Raw genomic sequence first — 23,498 nt, 5'->3', positions numbered from 1 at the left:
CAATAGATGAAGAAAATTGTTGGAGGAAAAGTTCCTGTTCCTCTGCAGCTCTTTTTCTCTATAGACAATATTCTGTTTGTGAGACCTGTATGATTGTAATTAACACCAGTGCAATCATAGCTCCAGTTTTGTTCTTTGGTCACTACACTTAATTAACCCTACTGAATAAAATCAGATGGAAAAATATTTGAAGTGAACTGGAACAGCGATTTAGTCCAGGAACTCTATGGAACTCTGTATGGGAAGGCTATACAAAGAAATGCACAAAATACTAAATATATACATTATATAATATTAATTATAGTTCAGAAGTTTATTTATTAATGTCATTAATAAATAAATTACCTTCAATTACCTTAAAAACCTTGTCTCTTGAAGTCTTTCTTATTTCTCCACAAGATGGTGTAGTGAGTTATCTTATTGTGGGTCAGGTGCTAGGACTCTGCTCACATCCTCCAAAGATGTAGACTCTGTTATAAATACTTCTTTGCAGAATAATATGAACTCTAATAAACATGCTTTATCACAACAAACAAATAAATGCCACAAGTCAAGACACTACTTATAAAATATAAAAACTAAAATATTTACTAATTTTAATTGTCAGTAAATTTTTATAAAATTGAATAAATACAATAATAGAATAATTTCTTTGTTTACTATGTAAACAGTTTCAGTAGAGTTTCCCAAACAAGGCAGAATGTTTCAGTAAAGATCAACAATCTGTCAGTAACACTGGAGACACTGTCATGTGATGCTGGGGGGTGGAGCTTCGTGAACATTTATCATGTTAATATTTCAGAGTACAAAAAGAGTTCAGAAGCTTTTAGCTTTCATTCAGCTAAAATCATTCATCATGTTCACTGTTATATTCATGTGTCTGTGGCTTTCACTGGGTGAGTTAACATTGACCTTTTGTTAGTTTATATATTATGTGTTGTTTATTAATTGTGTGCTGTTAGAAATCATGATTTCTGTATGTAATTCTGGCTTGATTGTGTAAAGGTTAAATACATTACATTTTCTTCTCCATGACAGGTGACTCCATGGCAGATTCAATAAAGCCACTTTTCCCTCATAAAGTTGTAGATGAAGGTGATGATGTTACTCTGTCCTGCAGCTACAAAGACTTCAGAGGTATTGTACAGACTCTGCAGTGGTACAGGCAATATCCAAAATCTAAACCTGAGTTCCTTCTTTATATTTATCAAAATGGAGATCTAAGTCCCAACACTCCCCCAAGAATGTCTGCTAAAGTTCATGATGATAAGAAAGTGGATCTGATCGTCTCCTCTGCTGCTGTATCAGACTCTGCTCTATACTACTGTGCTCTGAGGGCCACACTGACAGGAAATCCAGCTGCACTGTACAAAAACTTTCACACAGTTTTGTTATATTGAAAGCAGTTCTACTGATAATTTCGACTTCACATGCCATATTTGGGGGAAATCTCTCTCTATTGTGATTTATAAAGAGTTTATATTTGACACATGTTGGATTATTACTAGCGATCCTCAGTAATCAGTCTGTGCTCTGTTGCTGGTCTTGGATTTTAATTTTTTTTTATTTTGTATTACTATACTATATGATCACTTTCAAGTTGATAATCTTTACTAGTTTTTGGTTTACATGGTTCGTAGGCATGAATTGTAAACTGATCAATCTGTCTGAATATCATAAACACCTTTTCTGAAACACAAATCTGCCTTAAAGCACAGCGAAAATATATCTTCAAGTATGCTGATGACAATACAGTGTTGAGTCTCATCAGCAAAATATTGAGTTTACATACAGAGAGAAGGTGGAGAAGTGCGAGGACAAGTGTAGAAGGATAAATCCATAGGGTGAACTCTTAATTTCCTGCAGACATGTACGAGAGAAAACATAAAAAAAGGAATAAATGGCATCCTGTGCAGCTGTACCAGTGTTTAATATGAAAAGAGTATTCTGTCTCAGAGCACAAGACACTACAACAGATAGAGAAAACCACTGGAAACATCATCAGGGTCTCTCTTACTTTAATCAAGGATCATTACCAGAAAGTGTACATTAATTAAGCCGTCAGTTTTCTGAACATCACTTCCCCCTTCTACCAGATTCTTTCCTCACCTGCCATCTTCAGAAGGAATGAGAACATCTGGACAGAACATCTGCCAAACTCTTTAACAGCTTCTTCTCCCAGACAGTCAGGCTCAGTAACTGAACTAATATCAATAAAACAATATCTAATCAGCTTGACACAAGTGCAGGATTCTGTATAGGTTTAGTCAGACCACAGAAACTAAAATACTCTATACCAATACCCAACAGTTTTATGTGTTAATACTGATAAATCAAGTGTTGTAGTAATTCTAGATCATATTCAGATATTATCTGTTAGGAGAAATTGTACAGCTGATCTTTGTTACTCAATTAACTGGTTAATAAACATTAATTACCAGCTGTTTTTAATTGAACATCACTGGCTAAGGAACCATTTAGGACAAAATGATCCCAAAACCTTTTATTTGTGTCCATACTGGAATATAATAATAAAAATAGCTAAATAAACATTCACCTAATTATTCTTAAACTATTCAACTAATAATAATAATGTCAAAAACAATCCACTGAAGATATAGGAAACTTCTAACCCATCTATATTAACTTGTTTATAAATTAATTTTGGAGTTTGTAAACACTAAACAATTATTCTCATGTATATACCTGCAGGTTTTTTATTCTGGACAATGTTGTCTTGTAAGTATTCAGTATATAGACAGCTATATAAGTTTAAAATAATGTCGACACTGAATCAATTTCAGACCTAAAGTTTTGAGCTCTATTTGTAACTAGGTTTCATTTATTTTAGTACTCAAATAGGTCAGAAAGTCAAATTGAAATCAAGATTTATTTATTGTTATTAGTGAGCCAAGATTTCATCCTGAACAGCATCACTTCCTGGGTGTGGCCTTCTAGAGACGTGTAAAGTTCAGCACATACAGCACTATTATACAGAATCCTCACAGAGCTGTGTTCAGAAATGGATCAACTATACAACTTACTGTACATAGTGAGATACATACCACTGATTCTCACTCTAGTTACAGGTCATTTTGAATCAGTTATTAATTATTACAATGATATTTAATCAGTTAAATAATTGCATTAATTAATAAGCATGTTTGTATTAATCTAGTAATTTCTTGATTCCTTAAGTCAATATTGGAATTACAAAAAATACTTCACTGACATGTTTCTTTATGTTTTTGTCACACCAGGTAGCTTTGCAGATAAAATTTGGCCAACAGATGCAAACATTGTCAGGAAAGAAGCAGAGACTGTTATGCTGAAATGTTCATATGAGGCAAGCAGTGAATACATTTTGCTTTACTGGTACAAACAATATCCTAACAGCGCACCACAGTATTTACTGTATAAAGGCGCAAGGTCAAATGAAGGTTATGATAGCACTCCTGATGATCATCGACTAGATTCGAAAACAAGCGGAGACTCTACTGAACTTACTATCAGAGGTCTAAAGCTCTCAGATTCTGCACTCTATCATTGTGCTCTAAGAGTTGGAGCACAGTGATACAGAGTCACTGAAAGTCTTTACAAAAACATCAACATGGTATATTAAGATTCTAAAACCACAGAAGATGAAAGAGACTCACTTTACCAACTTATCAGTTAACCACAGACACAAACAACATTTGTGAAAACATTTGCAGCTGGAGCTAATAGCCTAAAAAGAAAAATGAGGGATTAACACAACTATACTTTAATTCATAAATCTACATCTACATTCATTTATTAAATGTTTATTCTGCATGTTCATTTGAACAGATGTGAGTTTGATCATACAGATAAAAAAAATAATAATAAAAAATTAGTGACAAGATTTGATTGCACATAAGGGTAATGCCTATAATCTTAAACATAATTATTTGATGGAGGGATGATGACTCTAGCCTTTTGAGCTTGTCCTCTGTTTTCTTATTTGTACTGTGATGTAAACGTTCCAACTTAAGGTGGACTGCTGACACTAAATTTCCCCTAAGTCTGAATGAGTGTGTGAATGTGTCTGTGCATTTTGTCCTGCATTAGACTGCTGTATCATCCAGGGTGTATTCCTGCATCATCCCTAGTGTTGCTGGGAGAAGCTCCAGATTCACCTGTCCAGGACAAAGCATGAATGAATGAATGAAGGTGTGTATATATAATGTATATAGACAGTTGTGGAAGTGTGACCAGGATAAAGTAGTTACTAAAAATAAACTCTGATTGAATGACCATTCATTAGGTTGCAGCTGCAGCTTATGGATCTGGGGCTTGGTTTTACTGTAGTTTTAGCATACTAAGATTTGCTAATTGTCTAGTAGATGAGAAAGAGTTGCTGTGTGAGGTAAAGCAGAGTTGTCATGAATATGAATAAATATGATGTTTATTTCAAAAGATAAACACAAACTAACTAAACACTCAGGATAACAATGTTATTATGCCCACTTGGTTTTCTTCACTATTGCTGATATTGCTAAGTCCTTTAGTTTGCAAGTTACAAACCAAAAGAACAAGTATTTTAAAAAGTTGCTTAATAATAAATTGTTGTCAATAAATTCTAATAAATTGGTGTATTTATAGTAAAGGCTGTTGACAACAATTCATCCACCCAGAATACACTGTTTAATGTAATCACAATCATCTTTAAGTAACCAAACATAACTATAAAATAAATACATATCAGTTTCTGATTGCCAGTGAAATGTAGTTAGAGTGAGAATGTTCTTTTAGCTGATTGTTTATAACAGACGTGTTCTTGAACATTAATGAGGAAAGGCTCAGGTGCACAGTTTATTCTCCTCTTGATCAATAGATGAAGAAAATTGTTGGAGGAAAAGTTTCTGTTCCTCTGCAGCTCTTTTTCTCTATAGACAATATTCTGTTTGTGAGACCTGTATGATTGTAATTAACACCAGTGCAATCATAGCTCCAGTTTTGTTCTTTGGTCACTACACTTAATTAACCCTACTGAATAAAATCAGATGGAAAAATATTTGAAGTGAACTGGAACAGCGATTTAGTCCAGGAACTCTATGGAACTCTGTATGGGAAGGCTATACAAAGAAATGCAAAAAAATACTAAATATATACATTATATAATATTAATTATAGTTCAGAAGTTTATTTATTAATGTCATTAATAAATAAATTACCTTCAATTACCTTATAAACGAAAAAGAAGAGCAAAAAGATGGTTTAGTGAGTTATCTTATTGTGGGTCAGGTGCTAGGACTCTGATAAAATCGGTCCGTAGGATGAAGATGATAACATTGTCAGTAAGGAAACAGACACTTTCTTATGAGTCAAGCAGTCATTATGTTTGGCTTTAATTGTACAAACAATATCCTAACATTTTATTTCGGGGGCCCCTCTGTGCCACCAATCTGACTAATTATAACTAATTATTGTCATTTTGTATAATAATCATTGTCCATTGACAGATATCAAAAAAAAAGACGATGTCATTTCATGTACTCTTGGGGGCCCCCTGGTGGCTACGGGGCCCTAAGCAGCCGCTTAGTTCGCTTATGCCTTGGGCATAACCACTTCCTGACTCAGTATCTGACAGTCAATATTACTAATGTAATGTTGTATGATATTTAGGAATGATCATAAAATTATCAAAACTTCCGCGGATTTCTGCAGGACTTGAAGAGCTGGACACTGGGTGAGATCGCCTGTGCTGCAGGTCTGTCAGTGTGTGTGTGTGTGTGTGTCTAAATAGTGCCCTTTGCACTTACCCATTTGTTTTGGGTTTTCTGTTTGTTAATGTATTAGTTATCACAGTATGCATTTGGGGCTGCTATTTTATTTTATTTCATTTTTAAATGGACGGGTTTTAAGCTGTAGCTGGGCTGGAAATCTTAGGTCCAATCCGGAAATCACTGGTTACTATGGTTACCGCGTCCTGCGGGGAGATAGAGCTCCTTCTGACAACACTCAGCCCCTCACGGTAGGACGATCTTTATCCTTTAATGTCACACTGATTTTACAATAAATATACAATAAACAATAAATATACAATATAATATAACATAATATACAATACAATGTAATATTTACCCCAGTAGTAGGACACTTTTAAGAACCCTGGCTACTGTTTAAAACTTAAACATGCTAAGTCTTGTGATTGGGCAGCTTGCTAGCTAGTGTAAATAATAAATTATAGATTAATGTTATCTACTGAGAGAGCTTGTCTGTTTGTTGTAATTATTACACAATTGTTTGGGTCAGTTGATGTAAATATAATGTTTAGTTAGCCTGCTAGCAAACTTGCCTACTGGTGCTAATGCTAAACTCCTGAACCAAGCTGATGAGCTCGGCTAACGAGAATTTATTTCCACATTATAATATTTACCCCATCAAACAGATCACTTTTCCCAACCCTGAGTACTGGTTTCACACTAAATCATGATTAGACTAGTGATTATCCAGTTAGCGCCCCAAAGGACTTGGTTACAGATGTATGTTATCTAGCTAGCGAACCTCGCTAATCATTTCATTTACACAATATCATATAGAGTGTAAAGCTTGCTGAACTCGGGTGAAGGTTTTAATAATTATTCCGTATAATATTTAGATAGATTTCGGATGATGGACTGGGACAGGAGGTTTTTGAGACTTTAATCAGTCACCATGTACGGTGAATTTACACAAGCTAATGCTAACTAATGCTAATATTTGTCTGTTTATTCTCAGCTTAACTAGTTTACAAACTCACAGGTTCATTAACGTTTCGGCGTTAAAAAGGAAATTTTTGTTTTTTTACTTCTCCCTTTTTTTAAAAAAAAAAAATCAGAATCCTCTATTTCTGGGTGTGGGTGAAAAAAACACTGGTTTATCTACACTGTTAGCAAGCCTGGATAATTAACTTGGTAGCATCATTAAGATAAATATCGTAATGAGTAATGCAAACCTTTTAACCGGTAAACAAACCTTTCCTTTATTTTACTCAAGCTGTTTTTACTGTAAGGAACGTGACAGAATGTTAGATGTGTTATTATGAAACTGCGATGAGAAGAAGCACTTATGATGGGGCGGCGGGAGGAAATGTACAGTACATCATCTTTTTTGGAGAACAGGACATGTTTAGGCTTACATCCTGCTTCGTGTTAAGGTGTAAATTAAGTAGCCATCTAGAACACCATAAGTGAATTACAGAGAGTTTTTTGTTTTTTACGTTTTAACAGGATGCAGTTGGTGTACAGCTGGCCTCCGTGGCTCCGATTCGGTTCCTGAGGACTCCTTCTCATCGGGACTCCATCAAAGCAGTGCTCTCCGGGTCCTGTGTAAGCTTATGAATGCCTGTGTAACATGACAGCTGTTTAAATCTGAAAGACTTTGATCATAGAGAACTCCATTAGGACTCCATTATGTAAAGTTAATTTCTTTTTGTAACTTTTCTGCTCTCTGCAGGCCTACCACTACAACCTCGTGGACGTGTTTTACGAGCTGCTTCTCTGCGGATACTTCACGAAGGGCTTAACGCCTCAGCCAGTAAGCGTCTTATCGGGAGATTTAAAAGCGATGCTTGAATGTAGTTTGAGAACAGGATCTATTTTATTTCATTTTGTTTTCCCATATTTTAAACCCTGACATTAACGGAGCTTGTCGTCTCCCTTTCCTAAAGCTTCAGGGAGGACTCTCGGAGCGCCTGCTTGCGCTCATCAAGTGGGTTGTAGACGTTCGGGAGCCTGGAGCAAAGATCTACTTCACAGTGCTTATTGTAAGTGTTCAAATATCTTCTGATGCCATGTTACACAAATGGTCAGCATTGTATCTCTAAGACAGTGACATTACACTGGATTTGTGTTTGTGTAATTTGTTGATAGGATCAGCTTACAGGCCTTTTTGTGGTACTGTTCTCTCAGCCCCTGGAGCTCTACACCGACCCGCCAGCTTTAGCCAGCACGGTTAGGCATCTCCTCGGGCAGCATGTTGAGAAGGAGATGGTGAAGACTTTGGAGAGGCTCTTGGCAATGTCCTTCCCTTACTTCTACACCTTTCCAGTACCCACCAACACAACACACACACACAAACACACAATTTATTGCACAAGTTCCCATTCCATACTTTGTTACAGTTCATATTTTGTCCCTACATTGCTCAAGCGCTCCACAGATGAGTATAAATTGATTTTGTAACATTTCAATTGTCACATTTTAAAATATCTCTCTTCTTTTTCCCCTTGACAGGTCTGCACAATGATCCCAGGACTTTAGGACCAGAATTGCACAGTCAGTTGTAGCCTGTGTAGCATTTTATCATTCTCACTAGAAATAATTGCTTTCTCGTTACATTTCCAGGTTTAGTGTTAATGAATTATCTGTGTTTGTCTTTCATCTAATATCATTTCAACCAATATTAACCCTCCTCTCATCATCCTCCAATCCTAACTCTAATAAAGTATTTCATTTGCATCTATTACAGCCTCGGTCAGATCATTTCTATACATCAGGATATGTGTATATATATAAAATGTTGATTTTCAACTCAACTCCAATACATGACATTAGGTTTAAACTTTAATTCATGATATAGGCACATGGTTACTTTTTGTTTATTCAGTACACTGTTACTCTGAAATGTTCATATAAGTGAAGCAGAGATAACATTCTGCTTTATTGGTACAAACAATATCCTATAATTATATATCCTGTAATTTATTTTCCATTCATACATTTATTTATTCTTTCATGTGTTTATTATACCTGTGTGTATAAATGTATGTTACTTTACCAAATGTGAACTAAGATCCAGAACAAAATGTGAGCACTCCAGACCATAATTCCATTCTATAGTTACAAGTTAAAATGGATGAATAAGGAAAGTGTTAGTCAAATTTGCTTTCCTTTTATTGATCATAATGAAATTCATCAAGATTGAGTGAAAATGAAATGAAAATGGAAATTGTGTATTAACATTTGTATTTTCAGTTAAATGGATGTACAATGTCTGCCAAATGTCTCAGTCCTGCCTCCACATATGGCTTTCATGGAAGAGGTGAGAGGAAGAAGCCCTTTCTCTACAAAAAAACATGGCAGCATCTTAACAAATTCGGGAACAATATTTTTTTGGACTGATGGTTAATCATTATTCATAGTTTCATGTTTGGTGAAGGTCAAACAGAATTTATCACAACAAACACCTCATACCAAGTGTCATGGTGGTGGAGGGGTGAGGATTCGGTTGTTTTGCAACCACAGGCTCTAGAAAACTTTTAATCATTTGGACATTGATGATCTCCACTTTATATTAGAATATTCTTGAGACAAATGTAAGACTGTCCATGAGCTTATGTTGGGCTGAAACTGGGTCATATTAAAGGACAATAATCACAAGCACACCAGCAAATTTGTCTCTTTAAGGATGCTGAATCTGAGGACTTGTTTTTGTCTAGGTTAATGTCAGAAATACAGATAAAAAAGAAAAAGACGGGTTATTCTTGTGTTCTGATATGCTGAAATGCTGTAATGATTCCAAATGAATCTGTGAATTGAAAGTGTGAACTATTCCCAGCGTGGTGAGCAATACTTTTGTTTTAAATATATTGATGGTTCTTCATGTAAATAATGTATATGTGTATTTAAATTCAGCTCCTGCAGATGGCAGTACATGACATGAAAATACTCTAGAACTGAACCTGATTGGACCTGGACACAACAGAACCATGTGGAGTGTTAAAGTAGCCATGAACATTAAACCTGAACAAAGCTTCAGCACAGATACATGGTGTGTGGAGTGCAGTCCGACTGAAACACTTGAATTACTGCAGAATCTTGAGCTTAATACAAGATGCTTATGTATTTGTGCACATGCTCTCAAACACCACCTTGTTAGGGGTTTTATATTGTTATAATTTTATGGGGAATTTTTTCAAATCCTATCAATCACTACAGTACCTCTGGTGTTTTGTTTAGACTTTAAGGGTGTACTATAAATCTGCTGAAGAATTTAATTTCACAATAAGAATTGTTTGTAATTGCAACAATATATTTTGTAGATTAGAAAAGGTTTAAGTTCATAGAAATAGGAAATACAGGAACTAAATATTTGAATCTTTTGCTCATTAAATTCTTTTAGAACATGTGTGTGTATTTTACATAATGTGGCAAATCCTGCACTCTGATTGGTTAAAACAGAGGGAAGCTACAGTTGAGGCTTTGTACACAAGAAATGCTTAGATGCTTCACTGAAGACAGAGTAGAAGGAAACTTGACATTTACTGTAACATAAAAAGGAAACTTTCAGAACAACAGAGGAAATTAAAACATGATGGTTTTCTGTATGTTTCTGTTTTTACCATGTTCATAGGTAAGCTTATATTTTATATATCCCCATATATCATGTTTAAATGTTTTATAACTAGTAAAGAAATGTTTCCATGTGTGAGTGTTTTAGATTGTAAACATGTACTGTATGTATACTGTATAATATAAAATGATATTATTCTGAAATAAATGTCCTCTTCAGGTGAGAGCACACAGGACAGCATTACTCCAACATCTTCTGCTGTCTATGGTAAAGAGGAGCAAGCAGTTATACTCTCCTGTGATTATAAATACACTGTTTCTATGAACAATCTACAGTGGTATCGACAATATTCCAATGCAGCACCAGAATTCCTCGTTCTGTTGACGGAATCGGGAGGGAATCAGACAGGTGATACTCCTCATCCTCATTTGTCTGCTAAAGTTCATAAGAGTCTGAAGCGTGTGGATTTGGAGATCTCGCCTGCTTCAGTATCAGACTCTGCACTGTACTACTGCGCCTTGCAGCCCACAGTGACAGGAAAGTCAACTTCACTGTCCAAAAACCTACAGAGACCTCAAACATGAAAGTGTTAAAGAATCACAATAAGAAGAAAAGACTGGAAGCTATGCATAACATCAGCATTCTGATTATTGATCCAATAGAAATGTATGTATATAACCATGTATGAATACTTTATTTGAATTGAATAGACAAAACATTCTAAGTGAATCCAAATACAGATAGAAAAGTTAGGTGTGTGTTTGAAGAAGCCACATGTTCACTCCCTCTGCAGTATTAAGTGCAGTTCTCATAAACAATAGTGGCAGGTTTGATGGTTTATTTACTTAATGACAGTGTAAAGATCACATGCTGGAATTTGATTATGTTCTAGGAATAAAAATGTGCATATTGTACAACTCTTTTGACAAGCAGCTGATTTGATTTATTTTTATTTTATTTTATGTTTGTTTGTTTCTCAGCATGAGATTTAATGTGTTCATCATGTGTGTCTTTGCAGGATCTTTAATATATTTTTTTATATTACAGGAATATAAAAAGGGAAATTACAGGATACCTGAAAGTATGTATAACTAAGAATAAGAATTGTGGAAAATAAAAACACAGTCTCCATCACACAATCAGGAAATAAATAAGCTCCACTGAAATAGTGCTCCATAATCAATTCTTGAGGTAGATGAGCTACAACAGCTAAAGACCACATCGGGTTTCATTCCTGTTCACCAAGAACAGAAATCTAAGACTACAGTAACAACCATGTAAATGACATAAATCATACTAAAATATTTTTTAAAATCCATAGCAACCACATGGGACTCCATTACAGCTTCCTAGTGTCACCCTATCGAACAGATGAGACCTTGTAACAGTTACCAAACCATACCCCACCAGCCACCTGAGTTTCATTAGCAACCAGCTAATTCAATTTTATTACCAACTGGAATCATTTTTAAACTTACTGAAAATATCACAGAAACTACTTGAAGCCTCATAATATTCACCAAGCTATACTGGAGCAACAGTACAGTTTCCAGCAAAGAAGCTACAATCCTGTAAACTTGACCTATACTGAAACCTCCACCTGACACTAAAGCAAGCTTGTTCTACAAGAATTGATTTTGATCTTCATGTCCACCGAGATTAATGATATATTTGGCCCAATGGCAAGAGCTGCTTACTTGGTTCACACTTAGCGTCTCGATTCCAAAAATGTTCAAATCCCACAGGAGCCCTCGCTTTATTGTTAACTTGACTTTGTGTAACTGAGTTCCTTTTACTCGGACCCCAGTCCATATGAACAGGAAGGTCATACAGTTACAGAGTACAGTGAACCTCCATTGGCGCACAGCAAGCTCAACAGGGATGACCTGGCTCGTTGGTCTAGGGGTATGATTCTCGCTTCGGGTGCGAGAGGTCCCGGGTTCAAATCCCGGATGAGCCCTGGTTTTAAATGGAATAGAGTGGTTGGGATAAAACTCATGGAAACTTGCACTGCCGGCTTGGTTCTTGCTTGGAAGCTTGTTTCTCCAGAGGTCCCAGAAGGTTCAAATCCCACTGTAATTACCTCTGAAAATTAAAGCTCCAACCTGGAGCCTATCTCTGGAATACAGGGAGCGGGGTGGAGACATGAACCTCTGAAATATTAATATAATAGAGTACAGAAAGACCTCAGAATATCGTCATTTTCCTAACACCATTCATCATGTTCACTGTTATATTCATGTGTCTGTGGCTTTCATTAGGTAAGTTAACATTGATCTTTTCAGAAAGGAGATAATAAATTAATGATTAATTAGCCTGTGTGATGTTAAGAAAAAATAGAATATGAGTTATATAACTCAAAACTAAAAAATTATTATGTTCTCTTCTCTATAACAGGTGACTCCATGGCAGATTTATTAGATCCACTTTTCACTCATAAAGTTGTAGATGAAGGTGATGATGTTACTCTGTCCTGCAGCAACAAAGACAGTGGTTCAGTAAACAACCTACAATGGTACAAACAACATCCAAAATCTAAACCTGAGTTCCTTTTTTTCATCACTCCATGTGGAGGTAAATCCCTATGCCACCAAGTCTGTCTGCTAAAGTTGATGATAAAACTAAACAAGTGGATCTGATCATCTCCTCTGCTGCTTTTAATGTTTGATAATATACAATTAGAAGGTAATTTATTCATAATCACACTCTCTGGTATCACCCAGATGAGGATGGGTTCACATTTGAGTCTTCCTCATATCGTCTCACAGAGTTTTTTCTTGCCGCTGTTGCCTCAGAGTTGCTCATTAGGGGTAAAGTTAATTTTCAACTTTGTAATTTCTATTCTGAAATTCTGAATTTCTGTAAAGCTGCTTTGAGACAATGTCCATTGTTAAAAGTGCTGTACAAATAAAAATGAAGTGATCTGAATTGAATTGAACTGAATTTCATTACCTTTTGGTTATAGACATAGCAAATTTACTTATGAGAGATTTTGTTTAAATCTGGATCAGTTTCCTATGATTTTCCACAGCAAATTATCATAATTATTTATAAATGTACAAATAATTTAAAAACCACACAAACAGATAAAGGCTTATAGTATTGTATAGATGATGAATCTTGAAATACAACACCAGCCATAATGACTCTAGATTTCTGTCACTGACACTGTGTGAAGTGATCTGTCCAAAATAACACTAAAACTGCATCACTTCCTGGGTGTGTCCTTCTAGAGACGTGTAAAGTTCAGCACATACAGCACTATTATACAGAATCCTCACAGAGCTGTGTTCAGAAATGGATCAACTATACAACTTACTGTACATAGTGAGATACATACCACTGATTCTCACTGTAGTTACAGGTAATTCATTTTCATCAGTTTATCAATAGTTTTAACTATCACAATCATATTTAATCAGTTAATTAATTACATTAATTAATAACCATGTTTTTTTTTGGCGACGCTACCCATGCACTTGGAGGGTTGTGGGGCTGTGGTCAAGGGAGGCCTGCCAGGTCTGGAAAGAGAGGCACTCTGGCAGGCGGTCACAATGGTTGTACCACGCATGCTTCCATTACCAGACGTGATTCAAGATCCAAACCCAGGAAAGGTTTGAAAGGCTTAGGCTCTTGTTGACAAGGTTTGCTGATATGAACTTGCATCCCAGTCTGTTGCAATAAATTCAATTCAATTCAATTTTATTTGTATAGCGCTTTTAACAAAGAGCATTGTCTCAAAGCAGCTTTACATGAGAAACCACATCAAAAAACAACAAACATATGAACAGACAAACAGACAAACAGTCCTAGATGTTATCCCAAGTGAGCAAGCCTGAGGTGACTGAGGCGACTGTGGCAAGGAAAAACTCCCTTAGATGGTATGAGGAAGAAACCTTGAGAGGAACCAGACTCAAAAGGGAACCCATCCTCATTTGGGTGACAATTGTGTGATGTAGATACAGCATGTGTATAGTGTTATGTGAATCAATAAGGAGGTTGTTGTCCATGGCACTGCTTGAATATTCCAATCCTCACAAGCAGAACCCAGCTGGAGCTGGTCCATCTCCGGATGCCACTGGAGCCGGCACAGTCTCTGTATGCCTCGGGATGGGTAGAAGAAAGGAAACAATGGAACAGCATTAGCGTAGCTGCTGTTCATAATATTAGCAGTACTAGCTGAATGTGCATTTAATCAGATGTACTGGCGTGCAAGGTTATGGGAAGTGTTAGATGTATGCCTGGCTAAAGAGATAAGTCTTTAGTCTACTTTTAAACTGGGTGACTGTGTCTGAGCCCCGAACACAGTCAGGAAGACTATTCCAGAGTTTTGGAGCTAAATACGAAAACGCTCTACCTCCTTTTGTGGACTTTGATATTCTGGGAACTACTAGCAGTCCAGAATTTTGTGATCTTAAAGAGCGTGGTGGATTGTAACGTGTTAGAAGACTGGATAGATAGGTGGGAGCTAAACCATTTAGAGCCTTGTATGAGAGTAGAGCTAGTTTATAGTCAATTCTAAACTTAACAGGTAGCCAGTGCAGGGATGATAATATTGGGGTTATATGATCATATTTTCTTGATCTGTTAAGAACTCTGGCGGCTGCATTCTGGACTAACTGTAGCTTGTTTATTGAAGATGCAGGAGAACCACCTAGTAATGCACCTAGTAAGTGCTATTTCAGCACCTGGGTCTGGGGGCTCCGGTACCGTGTGAGCTCATTTTTTTTTTTGCAGCCAGACAGCCAGCTAATGGCAACTCTTAAGCACATTTGCAGAAGGCACAGGAGCCACAACCCCTGTAAAGCCTTTGTGGTGCCAGAGCCCACAACCACTGCCTTGAAAAGGCTCAGCTGGCAGCGGTGGGATTTGAACCCACGTCTCCGAAGAGACTGGAGCCTAAATCCAGCGCCTTAGACCACTCGGCCACACTACCCGAGGGCTCAGTACTTATAGACCTCTGTGGAGAGCACACTGACATACTGTCTGGGTGTGTGGTGCACAGGCTGCACAGATGAGGACAGACAAACTGTGCAGAGGGTGAAAAACAGCTCAAAAAATCATCGGCTGCCCTCTGCCCTCCCTGGATGACATGTCCAGGTCCCGCTGCCTCAGCAAAATCAAGGCCATCACAGGAGACTCCTCACATCCTGCTCATCACTTGTTTGACCTGTTGCCATCTGGGAGGCACTTCAGGTCAACAAAGTCTCACACCACCAGACTTACAAACAGCTTCTTCCCCTTGGCCATTCAGACTGCAAACAATCACTGAACACACACACACACATTCTACCTAATAAAATGTGCAATTATACTGTGCACTTTAATCTGTCTGTGAATTGAGTACAAGTTATAACTTAATATTGGCTTTGCACAAATTAGATTTCAAGCAAATATATAATTGGGAACATTTTTTTGCAGCTTTATGAATGTTCTGCTTATATTGCAGTAGCCCTTTAAAAAAGGGTACAAGTATGCATATGTATGAAAGGAGAATCCATAACCTGAGGTACTGAGATATTGAGAAGGGTTCAGTATTTATATTAACATATTTTTACATATGTTTCTTTATTGACATGCACAACCAGTTATTACAACATTATTACAACAATACTAATTCTTACAAAGTCCTGAATATGTACAATATGGCTACATTTGTGGACACCTAACCATCACACCAGTATGTGGGCATTCTCCAAACTGCTGCACAATTGTATAGGATGTTTTTTATATTCTTACAAAAACATGTTCCAGCTCAATGAAGATGTTTATTACAAGTTTGGTGTGGAATAAAATGAGTTACCTGCACACAGCCCTGAACTCAAACCCACTCAACACTTTTGGGATGAATTAGAATTCTGACTGCACCCCAAGCCACACATGCCTGATGTTTTAGGGCTGTATGGACACATGGACATACAGTATCTCACAAAAGTAAGTACACCCCTCACGGTTTTGTAAATATTTTATTATATCATTTCATGTGACAACACTGAAGAAACGACACTCTGCTACAATGTAAAGTAGTGAGTGTACAGCCTGTATAACAGTGTAAATTTGCTGTCCCCTCAAAATAACTCAACACACAGCCATTAATGTCTAAACCATTAGCAACAAAAGTGAATACACTCCTAAGTGGAAATGTCCAAATTGGGCCCAAAGTGTCAATATTTTGTGTGGCCACCATTATTTTCCAGCATTGCCTTAACCCTCTTGGGCATGGAGTTCACCAGAGCTACAGGTTGCCATATATTTACAAAAATGTGAGGGGTGTACTCACTTTTGTGAGATACTGTATATTGCCACTTACTGAAAAATCATCTAATTTTTAATATTATTAGTGTATATTTTGCAACAAGTTTGAAGTAATATCTAAATAAAGCTAGTCTAAGTAGATTGATTGATAATGTTAAATTGCCCCTAGGTGTGAATGGGTGAGCAAATGGCTGTGTGTGTGTGTGTGTGTGTGTGTGTGTGTGAAAGAGAGAGAGAGAGAGAGAGAGAGAGAGAGAGCGAGAGAGAAACAATTATTTTTTTCAATTATATTTCTGCACATATATAAATTTGGTAAGTTAAAAAACAATTTTTTTGGTGTTAAGGTTTTTCTCTTCAGTGAACACAAGATGGCGCAGTCACTTATCTTAATGTTGGCCTAGAACTAGAGCATCACACAACCTGCTCACATTCTCTGAGACATAGAGTATACTTGTTCTTCTATCATACATACTGCTGATATAATATCCTAACCCCTGCCCTGGTTACTCTTAGTGCCTAAGATAATTTCAGAGATATCATTCTGATTAAACAACACAACTGTCCACTTAACACTAAACTGTCATAAGAATAAATTCTCATCTAATGTCATTTCTTTGGCACCTGCTGTGTCAGAAACATTAAAAACTAGAAACTTATATGTGAATGTGCCTTTATTCTTCTTTCTCTTCTTCTGATGCTACTGTGAGTACAGGAAAGTTTTATTTTTCAGATTTAACTGTTAGAGCTGAGACATAAGGGATTAATTCAACCTTAATTACCAAGGGAAAATACTCATTTCTTCCTCATTCTTAAATAAATCATATTCTCTTCCACTTAGTGTTTCTAACATTAATCTGCCTGCTGGTGTTTATACAAACTTTCTCTAATTTAGAGATATCACTAACATATATAATTTAAATATTACAGAATGAAATTATTAGATAAGATTTTTACTAGATTAAAATGGTCATTTTTACATAAATAGATTGTCTTCCTGCTTTCAGTATGTGTCTTAAATGTCCTCTGGACAGGTTTCCCATATGAGGCTGAATGTAAAGCCAGGATGTTTCAGTAAGAATCAACAATCTGACAACAACATTGGTGACACTGTCATGTGATGCTGTGGGGTGGAGCAATTTTGAAGCTTTATGGTGTTAACATATTAGATTACAGAAAGATCTCCACTATTTTCACTGAGCTAAGACCAGTCATCATGTTCACTGTTATATTCATGTATCTGTGGCTTTCACTAGGTGAGTTAACATTGACTTTTTGTTATTACAGAAATATTAACTATATTATATTAAATATTAGTCTGTGTGGTGATGCAGTGTGAAAATGCAGAGTGTGGGTCTGACTTAAGTATTTCCTGTTGATTATTTAAAGGTTAAAAACATTATGTTCTCTTCTCTATGACAGGTGACTCCATGGCAGATTCAGTAAAGCCACTTCTCACTCATAAACCTGTAGATGAAGGTGACAATGTTACTCTGTCCTGCAAATACGAAGCAAGCACTAAAGGAAACTACCTGCAGTGGTACAGGCAATATCCAAAATCTAAACCTGAGTTCCTTCTTTATATTGTTCAAAGTGGAACTCATAAGTCTGAACCTCCCCCAAGAATGTCTGTTAATGTTGATGATGAACAAGTGGATCTGATCATCTCCTCTGCTGCTGTATCAGACTCTGCTCTATACTACTGTGCTCTGGCGCCCACAGTGACAGGAAATCCAGCTGCACTGTACAAAAACCTTCACACAGTTTTGTTATATTGAAAGCAGTTCTACTGATGATTTTGAGCAACTTACATGCTATTTTGGGCAAATTCTTTGTAAAGAGTTCATATATATATTACAATTTGACTAATGTTGGATTATTAGGAGACAGGAAATTCATTGTTTTGCTTCAGTAACCAATTTTTCCTTGTCAGAGATCTATAATCTTTCTTGGGAAAACTGGGAATAAGGAAGAAATGTAAGAAAAACAGAAAAGCCTGAGGAAGCCCATGGGGATACAGCGAGCCATTGTATAGTCATGATGTCTGGTCTGACAGCTCCACAGTCCCTGAAAAGTAGAAATTAGGTAAATCTTTGGCATCCATTAATGGTATAATATTTGGTTTAGAGAGGGATTATTAATATAACTTTTAAGAGTAGCTTTAACTTGTTTTGGTATTCAATCTTCTTGGGTATTTCTTCAGATACTGTGATCACTGTGATGACTTACATCTTAGGTTAAGTAACATCTTCAGGCTTGTTGATGATAATATAGTGTTGGCTATCATCAGCCAAATGATGAGTCTATATCTAGAGAGAAGAAGAAAGAGGCTTATAGACATGTGAAAGCAACAAACTATGGATTAAAAATACATGATTGTTCATTTCAGGAAGATCCAAAGTGATGAAATGAAATGAAATGAAACGATATGAAATGATAGTTTTGTGTTGCATCACATAAGATCTTATCTGGGCCAGATCATCCCAGATGTGTTTCAATTTCCTGTACAGACAGGAGAGCAAATACCTCTCTCCCATCCTCACCACTACATTCAGGGAAATATTGAGAGCATCATGTGCAACTAAACTGCTGTTTAATATGAAATTCCACTCAGTGTCAGAGCAGAAGACTCTAAGGAAGATAATAAAAAACACTAGAAAGATCATCAGAGTCTATCTATCCACCATTAAATATACTATATATATATATATATATATATATATATATATATATATATATATATATATATATATATATATATATATATATATATATATATATACTATATAATAATATACTTGTATATTAAATATACAAGTATAAAGCCAACAATCTTGTGGATGTTGCCTCCCACCCTTCTACCAGACACTTTACTCAGACAGTCAGGTTCAGTAACGTGTATATGTTTAACCTATTTAACTATTGTTTGTTATAGCTGTAATTAATTTCTGCATAACAAGTGATAATACACACAAATATGACCATCACTGATTTGGTTCAGATTAACTACTGGAAAAAAAATACTGGGAAAAGTATTATAAGTAGTACGTAGGTTAAGTGTACAGTCTTTTTAATGTACTTTGATTTGATAAAATGGCAACATTTCAAGAACATTTCAGGTAAATATAAATTATAAGTACACTCATTCAGTAACCTCTTTGTTAAGATCAAGTTTGCTGTAGATCCGGAGTCTATCCCAGGAATACTGGCCATGAGACAAGAATCCACCATGGATGGGATTCCTACCAATCACATTTAAGCACAGTAAATCATGTTTTGCTTGTCTGGTTGCCAGGTATGCAACTTAACATAAATGCATTATTTGCATTAAGCAGACATGTTATGTGATGACAGAGAGCATTGATATCAGCGATATTATGTGACGATGGCTGGGTGAGTTTGTGCAACGGGGCAAAAGGTGCTTAGGGTTTACAGCCGGCATTATTGATATTAGTGGAGAAATAAGATGTCCAGGTGCTGTTTAGAGCAGTTCTGTATCTAAGCAGGTGCTCAGTGTAAGCTATGGAGTGTACAGCTAGGCCAGTTTTCCTATATAGAATCTCAAGAGTTCATCCAATCACTTACATTTTCTGAAGCTCAAGAGTGAACCAGTGAGAGGTGCAGGAAGAGGGAACCAGGCTTATCTTGGTAGAAACATGTTCTTCTAAAGCTTGAGAAATGGCAAGGTTATAGATGGACAGAATCTCAGAGGTGTGGGAAAATCTAGCAGAGCCAAGAATAGAAAAAGCATAAATAGATAAAAAGAAAGATATTGGGTCAATCACTTGACCATGAGCTTGTGGTCAGAGATACCCAGTTCAGCCCAGGGGAACAGATCAGGTCAAGTGTGTGATCATGAGAGTGGGTGGGTAAGTTTACATGTTGCATAAGGTTAAAGTTTTCCAGTATTGACATAAGTTTCTCAGTTTTAGCAGAATCAGTGTCTACATGGATACTGAAGTCATCAAGTTGTATTACTGGTAAAGATCTTGTGCAAGCAAGAGTAAGTAGTTCACTTAGTTGGTCAATGAATTAGAATTATAAGGAGAGGTGTTGGACCAACCACCTTCAGTGTCAGATACTCAAATGAGGTTATATTGTGGAAGGCAGCACTAAATATTTTAAGTTTGTTGCAGTGAAAAACAGCAAGCCCACCACCCTGACTTGAAGAGGCAAAAACAGTCATATAATGTATTACAGTATTACAAATAAAAATCCTTTACAAATATATGAAATGCAAAGTTTCATATCTTTTTGTCTGTGACCATTTATTTGCATCATCAGGTTTTTCTCCTTAATGAAAAGAAGATGGTGAACTCAGTTATCTTATAGAGAGCCAAATACTAGAGCACCATATAAACATTCTCACATTCTTTTCACATATTTTTCACAATAAACCCTCTGTAATATAGGCTCTAATTGTTTTTCTATCATACATACTGCACAAATATTATCTTAACCCCTGCCATGGTTCATCTCAGTAGCTAAGCTAATTTCAGATATACCAGTTCATATAAAACAACTGTCCACTTTAGACTAAACTGTCAGAAGAATAAATACTCATCTAATTTTAGATTTCTTTCTGATTATACCTCTAGTGCAGTTGTACTAATCATGTCATATGTACATTTTTCATGTATAACTATCTCTAATCTTGCGTTGTTAGAGCCTTCCAGTCCACCTCACTCCTGAATGTAAAGCCACACACTCTTGACACTGTCATGTGATGCTGTGGGGTGGAGCTTCATGAACCTTTATGATGTTAACATATTATTGTGCAGAAAAACCTCAGAATATTTCATTCAGCTAAAACCATTCATCATGTTTATTGTAATATTCATGTTTCTGTGGCTTTCACTAGGTGAGTTTTGAATATTTATTTCAAATATATTATGCTGAAGTTTAGAAAAGTTTAGAAAAGGCAGAATATAAGTCTGAAAGTGGATCTGATCATCTCCTCTGCTGCTGTATCAGACTCTGGTCTATACTACTGTGCTCTGGTGTCCACAGTGACAGGGAATCCAGCTGTACTGTTTTGTTATATTGAAATCAGTTCTGATGATAGTTTTGAATTTACATGCATAAATTTGGGGAATTCTGTTTCTCTTGTGATTTATAAAGAGTTTATTTTTGACACATGTTGGATTATTAGGAGAAAGCTCATTCATTTAGACACAAATATTTCACTAGCGATCCTCAGAGATCCCAAAAATCCCAGAAGTGTTTTTAATTTCCTGCAGAGACAGAAGAACACACACCTCCGTTCCATCATCATCACTACATTCAGATAAATATTGCTAGCATATGTGAATATGTGAAACTGAGTGTCAGAGCATTAGAACCTATAGCAGATTGAAAAAAAAACACTGGAAACATCAGGGTCTCTGTTTAACTTTTAATGAACAACACACAACATCCTTGATATTATTGTCAAGATCAGCAGATGTTTTTCCAAACCTCATTGAAATACCAAAGAAAGTGGTTGTTATCCTATGCACTCATTAAATACAAAAAAAAAAAAAAATTAATCATTGTTAGGTTTCCAGAGAAGCAGAAACCTTGGGTAAGTGCAAGAATAACAACAGTTTAAGATTGTGGGCTGACTGAATTATAGCAACAACCATAAAACCAGAATTCCATAAAAGGTAGTCTCACCAAGGAGAGATAACATGGACACACGGATGCTGCCAAAGGAATGAATATAGCAAAAATATAATACACTAGGCTTTATTTAATATAACAGCCTAACTGCCATAACATCAATCAATGGCTAAGGCTAAGCTAGCAAGAAACACAAGGAGTGACCCCTGCCCGCTAACCTAGTTTGTCTAGACATTTAAAAAAAAAAATTACATGGTGGAATGTAGGTGCACACACGGAGTGCAAGCAACAAACAAACAAACAAACAAACAAACAAACACCAGAATAGCATGCTAACACTGAACCAAGAGTCTGAAACAATGTGCTGCATTTTAAACTGGTAGCTCCACCTCTTTTGGTTCTTTTTTGGGTTCTTGTCTTCTCAATGGTCAAGTGTGTCACCCAGTTAATGGTGATTGCCACAGAGTCCCACCTACATGAGGACAGTTAGAGACACATGAGCAGAAACAAAACCTAATAATTGGGAAATAAGGGAACAGAACATACATACAATCACAATGTCACATAATAATACCTATCTATGGTATTTGGTGGGGTTGTGGCCCCTAAAGTAGAGAAGGCCATTGATATATATATATATTGACACAGAAAGATAATAGAGTTTGTTGGGCTGTGATAATGATCAGCACTGTCATGTGATACTGCAGGGTGGAGCTTCAAGAAGCTTTATGAAGATCCAGAGAGCAAAAGGAAAACAAAACCTCCTAAAAAGCTAAACAAAATAACACAAAAAAGAGAAAGAAAAGATAACGAATCCATAAAGTGATATAATACACAAAATAAAAAAATTAAAAAAGAATAAAATGGTGTGTGTAGCTAACACAGGCTCCCGTGTTCCATACACAACAAAAGACAAGACATTAGGGAATGTAATTTCTTTACTGAAGCAGAGTGATGTCTAGATCAATAACAAAAAGAACTGTACATGTTACATGCATACTTTTATAAGGTTTTATGAAGTAACTGAAGTTGATTTTAAATAGTCAGAATGTAATGAATGAATATTAGCTATACAAAATTTAGCAATTACCATTTATCCATTTATCCAGTGGTATCCTGGCTAATCTGTCCTACTGAATAAATTTAGAAATTAACTTTATTCTACATTAAAATCATCTATTGAAAGTAATTGAATGAAAATATCCAGAAAACAGCGCCAGTTTCTGTTGTTCCACAAGGAGGCAGAATAAAACAATAAACCCAGCCACTAATAAACATGTGCTGCTGTCACTCTGTAACCATGTCTCTATCAGGAAATGTTCAAGAAACTCAACATTGTAGATTTTGTA

At 36.1% G+C, this 23,498-nt stretch overlaps 2 non-coding genes across 2 annotated transcripts; one reads left to right on the top strand and one right to left on the bottom strand.

The window, feature by feature from the left end:
• The first annotated feature begins 12,184 nt into the window (after positions 1-12,184).
• On the top strand, positions 12,185-12,256 carry trnap-cgg (transfer RNA proline (anticodon CGG)). Its single transcript has one exon. It is a non-coding gene; the product is annotated as a tRNA-Pro (tRNA).
• Positions 12,257-15,150: 2,894 nt separating this feature from the next.
• On the bottom strand, positions 15,151-15,232 carry trnal-uag (transfer RNA leucine (anticodon UAG)). The gene has a single exon. It is a non-coding gene; the product is annotated as a tRNA-Leu (tRNA).
• Between the last annotated feature and the right edge of the window lie 8,266 nt (positions 15,233-23,498).

This window comes from Hemibagrus wyckioides, linkage group LG07, assembly GCF_019097595.1.
Source record: "Hemibagrus wyckioides isolate EC202008001 linkage group LG07, SWU_Hwy_1.0, whole genome shotgun sequence".
In the NCBI taxonomy this organism is placed as follows: Eukaryota; Metazoa; Chordata; class Actinopteri; order Siluriformes; family Bagridae; genus Hemibagrus; species Hemibagrus wyckioides.
This window is presented reverse-complemented; position numbering and strand designations above follow the sequence as displayed.